Source organism: Schistocerca cancellata, chromosome 5 (genome assembly GCF_023864275.1).
Source record: "Schistocerca cancellata isolate TAMUIC-IGC-003103 chromosome 5, iqSchCanc2.1, whole genome shotgun sequence".
Taxonomy (NCBI): Eukaryota; Metazoa; Arthropoda; class Insecta; order Orthoptera; family Acrididae; genus Schistocerca; species Schistocerca cancellata.
In genome coordinates this window covers 82,853,823-82,860,079 of record NC_064630.1, presented here as the reverse complement: position 1 = coordinate 82,860,079, position 6,257 = coordinate 82,853,823, and the positions used below count along the sequence as shown (strand labels likewise).

General features: G+C 44.1%; 1 non-coding gene across 1 annotated transcript; it reads left to right on the top strand.

Annotated features, from left to right (window-relative positions):
* Positions 1-895: 895 nt before the first annotated feature.
* Positions 896-969, top strand: Trnan-guu (transfer RNA asparagine (anticodon GUU)). The gene has a single exon. It is a non-coding gene; the product is annotated as a tRNA-Asn (tRNA).
* Positions 970-6,257: the final 5,288 nt, after the last annotated feature.

Sequence of the window (6,257 nt, the reverse complement as noted above, 5' to 3'; positions counted from 1 at the left end):
GTGTCGGTGTAGATGTTGATGTAGATGTAGATGTTGATGTCATGGACCCAATCTGTCACTGTGCAAGCTAGTGGTGGCTTCATAATGTGTGGGCTGTGTTTACATGGTCCTGTGGTCCAAAGGAAACGATCATTGACTGTAAATGGTTATCTTCGGCTACTTGCACACCATTTACAGCCATTCATGGATCTCACGTTCCCAAACAACGACGGAATTTTTATGGATCACAGTGCGCCGTATCACCCTGCCACAATTATTCGCTATGGTTTGAGGAACATTCTGGACAGGTTGAGCGAATGATTTGCCCACCCAGATCACCCGACATGAGTCCCAACGAACATTTATGGGACATAATCGAGAGGTCAGTTCGTCCACAAAACCCTACACATGCAACAGTTTCGGCTTGGACGGCTATAGAAGCAGCGTGGTTCAATATTTCTTCAGGGGATTTCCAGCGACTTGTTGAGTCTATGCATCGTTGAGATGCTGCACTACGTCGGGTGAAAAGAGGTTCGATACGACATTAGGAAGTATGCCATGACTTTTGTCAGCTCACAGTATATTACTGTTACTTGCTACTCTTTCTGCTGGCTTCCTAGAAGCGGATGGTGTGCTGGAAGAAAAATACTTGGTAGGTCTCCATGTCAGCTAGAATCTCCCTGATAAAGAGCGCCCTACTTGCGTCAGAGGTTTACTGAATGTGTAGTCGGAACACTGTTTTGTATGCCTTTTGTAGTATAATGTCATGCTTGGCGATGTCATTCGTTTATGAGCCCCGCTACAGTGTGCATGCACGTTATCCATGTGAAGAGGCGTAAGCAGGCATTCTGCGAGGTGCCTGCAGAAAGTATACGAGTTGCATTGATAAAGAGAGCAGAAGTGACCTAAAGTCAAGGCCTCCGTGGCGCAATCGGCTAGCGCGTTCGGCTGTTAACCGAAAGGTTGGTGGTTAGGGCCCACCCGGGGGCGAAATCGTTTTAATCGCCACCGAGGTGAGGACATATGTCCACTTTGATAGAGATACACAGCTAGCGTGACAATTTGGCTGTGTCTGAATGATGCCACACAGCCTTATACACATTCAGCCACGTGACAGTGGAGGTAAAAACATGGCCCTATGCGGACGTTCTACTGTTTTCCTATTCATTCGGCATGTGTGACACTGCAGTAGAGCGACGACCACTACAAAAGATGTATTATTTACATTTCATTTCAGCGTATACACCGCGAGTGCCATATGACAGGGCCTCTCTCTCGATGTCGATCTGCATTTGGCGTCTCTTAAGTGTCGGTCTGCAGTAGGCCGCTGTTGGCCGAGCGGCGTGCAGTTTGGACATTCAGATTCTCACGTTGCACTATAGGTAGAGGTCTGCGCGGATGCGGATATCCACGGATATATCCGTGGATATCCGCGGTGACCTGCTTGCTACATATGAGTAGGAAGAAGCAGGTAATATGACCTATTAACTCAGACGAAAGGGTCACCGATATATGAAGCATCGTAGTCTTAAGTGGACCAGTATTTCTTTTGGACATTCAGATTCTCACGTTGCACTAGCGGCCGGCGCGGATATCCGCGGGTCATCTGCGGATAACGAGCAAGGCATCTGCCCAGTACGTATGTTGCAATGTTAGTTAAAAACTTCAAGTCTGTTGACATTCTTGGAATCTTGCAGGTACCGGGTAGAGCTGATGTCTGTTGTCCTCAGCCCCTTGCTACGACCGACGTAGCTGTACCCGGGAGACCTGCGCCTAATCCGTTTCCGCGACCGTGTCTTTTGTGTGGCCTGTGAAGTGCTCTCTGGGTGGCAAACCTGCCCACTGTCTACCAGACAGGTGCTCGTTGCAATTTTCCGCTGCCTTCAGTTAGCACTTTGTACTTGTAGTGACCACGTGCATCGAAGCAAATATCAGTGAGAGTTCTCTCTTCAAATGAACACCATATCGATGGATACAATTTCGTCTAAAGTGAAAAAAGGTGATTTTACAATAGGGAAGGAAAACAAATTGAAATCGCCAATTTGGAAAAAATTCGGATACGTATTTGATGGCAACGAAAAGATAAAAGATATAGTGGCTTGTTTTGCATGGCCGGCCGAAGTGGCCGAGCGGTTAAAGGCGCTACAGTCTGGAACCGCACGACCGCTACGGTCGCAGGTTCGAATCCTGCCTTGGGCATGGATGTGTGTGATGTCCTTAGGTTAGTTAGGTTTAAGTAGTTCTAAGTTCTAGGGGACTTATGACCACAGCAGTTGAGTCCCATAGTGCTCAGAGCCATTTGAACCATTTTTTTTTTCTTTTGCATGTAAAAAAGTGTATTCCTACACTGGACACAAAAGTGGAACTTCAAATTTGCTAAAACATTCGTGTGAGGCTGGACAAAGTAGCATAATTACTTATTTAAATACCAAGAGAGACGTGAAAGTTCCTGAAGTTCCGCCAAATTTGAAGACAGCCGCAACAGAAAAACTTATCAATCTTGTCAGCAAAGACATTTTACCATTCGAAGTTGCGTGTGGATCTGGGTTTCTCGAGACGGCATAGTTTCTTATTGATGTGGGGGCCAAGTACGGTGCAGTGAGTGCTAAGGAACTGCTACCTCATCTAACCACCATATCCAGAAATTTGAAGCAAACGGCCGATCGTCTGCGTGAAACTGTCTCCGCAGAAGTGAAGAGGTGGAGCACTACCTGTCGATTTATGGACTGATTCGTACCGTAAAATAAACTGTATGGGAGTGACTGCACATACGTTAATTATGAAGAAGTGAAACTTGAGGATCGAGTGTTGTGCACCAGAAATTTTGAGAGTGAGATTAAAAAAAAAAAACAGGAGAAAACATTCAACTTGAATTAATTAAGATACTACGGTCGTTCGATTTATTTGGTGCTGTGAATAACATCGTGTTCATTACGGATAGAGGTCCAAATATTGTGGCAGCACTTCGCCAATACAACAGGCTTTTGTGCTCAGCACACATTCTTAATACTGTGCTGGAGCACACGACTCGAGGAGACGCGAATGATGAGAAGAGTGACATACAGCGAGCTATCACACCTTTCTTTACAAAGATCTGGTCTTCAGAATCTCCTTCAGAAGTCATTGAAAGGAGAATTTTCATATTAAACAGCTCAATTTTAAGTTTTTACTCTTCGCAGCAAGAACATTCAACAGCTAACACGTCAATATTATTAAACTAGGTAATGATGATCTCATAAGTGCCTATCTAAATTTTAGCGTGCACTACAGTAACATTTGCAGCCGCCGAGCATTGTCGCTCTTTGTGAACAGTGAATCAGCCCGGCCGTATCGGTGGCACGGCGGGCCTTGTAATTAATTACAAGTGGGACTTCAAACTACGGCTCACGAGCACCAACAAGCTGTGACTGCGATAGCCCTTGAAAGATTATTCTGATCACATTGAAAACTTACAAAATATTCACATCATCCAAAATAATAATGTGTGTTTTAATATACCAGCCAATTAGTAAAGATAAGGGCTGAAATTCGTAACAAAATTGAACATTTTAACTGTAACTCGGTATTGCTTAACAGGGAACAGTGCCTAACATTTGAAGTTATGGGACAGTGGTTTTTATATAGACATCTTGAAATCGTTTGCAGTTCCATTAAACTCTGAAAAAAATTATTTTTTAACATTGAAAGTATTAACTGCGAAATCTACTGCAAATTTTGTCTTAGTAATTTAGACCAATGTTGAAGATGTTTTAAAGTGTGAAAAACTTTGTTTGGTTGAGAATGAAACAGACATTTCATTTATCGCTAGGTCTTAATTCGATAAATCAGCCAAAAGGTGAGGCTCGAGATTTCAATCGTATTTTTAGCTAAAGCTAAATGGACTCCTAATTTCTACAACCACTGATTTTGTTGTTACTCTTCGGAAGACGAGTTATTTCTTCCAGACAACGTCAATTATTGCCGGCAGTTTAACTTTTTCACAGGTGCGCCAGCGTTTTGCAGTGTAGGCCTAACACTGTAAATATTTTCACCTGGAAATGACGAGGACTGAACGCCTAAGCTGTAATATAATCATCAGCTGACATGAATGGCTTCAAAATTTGACACATCGCAGCAGTGAGTACAAAAAAACTGTCGGTAAATGATACAATGTGCTAGTAACAGTTTAAAACCATCGTCATTTTCAGCTGCCTTGGCACAAGAGCAGCGAAACATAATTTTTTCTAACACGTATTTTCATCATTTAATACTATTACATTGAATTTTTTTTTTTTTTTTAAATAGCGTTTTAAATATCGTTTCCAATCTCACGAGATCCGAGCCGCTACTGTGTGTGCTCCGGAGCCCCAATGCTTTCCTGTTTGGAATGGTCTGCTTTAGAGTAGGTATAGAGCATTTCCTGTGATTTAAGAAATCAAAAGTAGTTAAGTTGTCGCAGAAATGGTACCCTAACAATAACTATGTCATGACATACTATAATTCTAAGTACTACTGTCTATTACTATTAATTACTCATTCAAAACTTAAATATATGCGGATGCGGATAAGGAACTTGCGGATGCGGATTAATTGCTGCGGATGCGGATGCGGTTGCGGATTAGGACCTTGCGGATGCGGTGCGGATGCCGATTGCACTATTCTTATCCGCGCAGACCTCTAACTATAGGTGAGTACGGCGACAATGTGCGATGTTAGTTCGAAACCACAACCAAGCCAACATTATATTAACTCATTGTCTAAAATTATTATACTAACTCATGGTCTAAAATACTTTTTTCCTTTGTTTCCTTAGCGAGCTACCCCCACCCCCCCCCCCCTCTCTCTCTCTCTCTCTCTCTTTCTCTTTCTCTCTCTCCTTCAAATGGCTCTGAGCACTATGGGACTTAACTTCTAAGGTCATCAGTCCCCTAGAACTTAGAACTACTTAAACCTAACTAACCTAAGGACATCACACATATCCATGCCCGAGGCAGGATTCGAACCTGCGACGGTAGCGGTCGCGCGGTTCCAGACTGTAGCGCCTAGAACCGCTCGGCCACACCGGCCGGCCTCTCTCTCTCTCTCTCTCTCTCCCTCCCTCCCTCCCTCTCTCTCTCTCTCTCTCTCTCTCTCTCTCTCTCTGTCTCATGTGGTGTAGAGATGAGAAACGGAACGAGTAGAAGACAACTGTTCGGTTTGCATATTTCACAAATCAAGGCGCCGCTGTTGCCTCAGTGCTAACGCCCTTCTTTCGTTCGCGCTGTAGTTCTGCGAATAAAGCGTGTCTGAGGAACGTGGCGCTGCGGTCCCTTCACACTCGTCGATTCGTTCTCTCTTACTGAAGTCTACAAGAGTGTAAGGCTAGTCGTGACTTACTGTCTGTACGGGAGATGTGTACACATTCTTGAAACTTCCTGGCAGATTAAAAGTGTGTGCCGGACCGGGACTCGAACTCGAGACCTTTGCCATTGACGGTAAAGTGCTCTACCATCTGAGTTACCAAAGCACGACACACGATCCCTCATCACAGCCTCAATTCTGACAGAAGCTCTTCTGCGAACCTTGCAGAAATAGCACTCCTGTAAGACAGGATATTGCGCAGACAAGGCTTAGCTACAGCCTGGGGGATGTTTCCAGAATGAACTTTTCACTCTGCAGTGGAGTGTGCGCTGATATGAAACTTCCTGGCAGGTTAAAACTAGGTGCCGCACCGAGACTCGAACTCGGGACCTTTGCCTGCCAGGAAGTTTCATATAAGCGCACACTCCGCTGAAAAGCGAAAATTTCATTCTGATACACATTCTTGTTGCTGCAAAGTAAGACTGTCAAGACGAACTGACCGACTGTCGGGATCAGATGGCCTTCAACGAAGCTGCGTTCCACGAGAGTGTGGAGCGCGCAAGATAAAATTAACTGATCCAGAGTACACAATTGGAAATGTGTTCCGTTAGAAGAGTGGTGATATCTGGAGTACGTCTCACGCTATAGTCCACGCTTCAGACAAAAAACGTACAATACAAACGAACTGGTTGTAACCTTGTTTACTCCACATCCACCATCAGAAAACACATGTGCTGCGTCAAATGGTGCTGGGCACAGAGGAGCGTTACTGACACAAAAAGGGTGCTTTTTCTGTATTCATTTGGTCATCACAACTTGCGTTTATAGGCTAACAGCGAGTTCTGTAGCTCATCATTCATTTTCATAATTCTATTAAGAATTAGTCACCATTCAGAGTTTTCTACTGCTTTCTCATATCATGTTTTCTGGTACTGTGGTTACAGACTTGGTTACGCCTA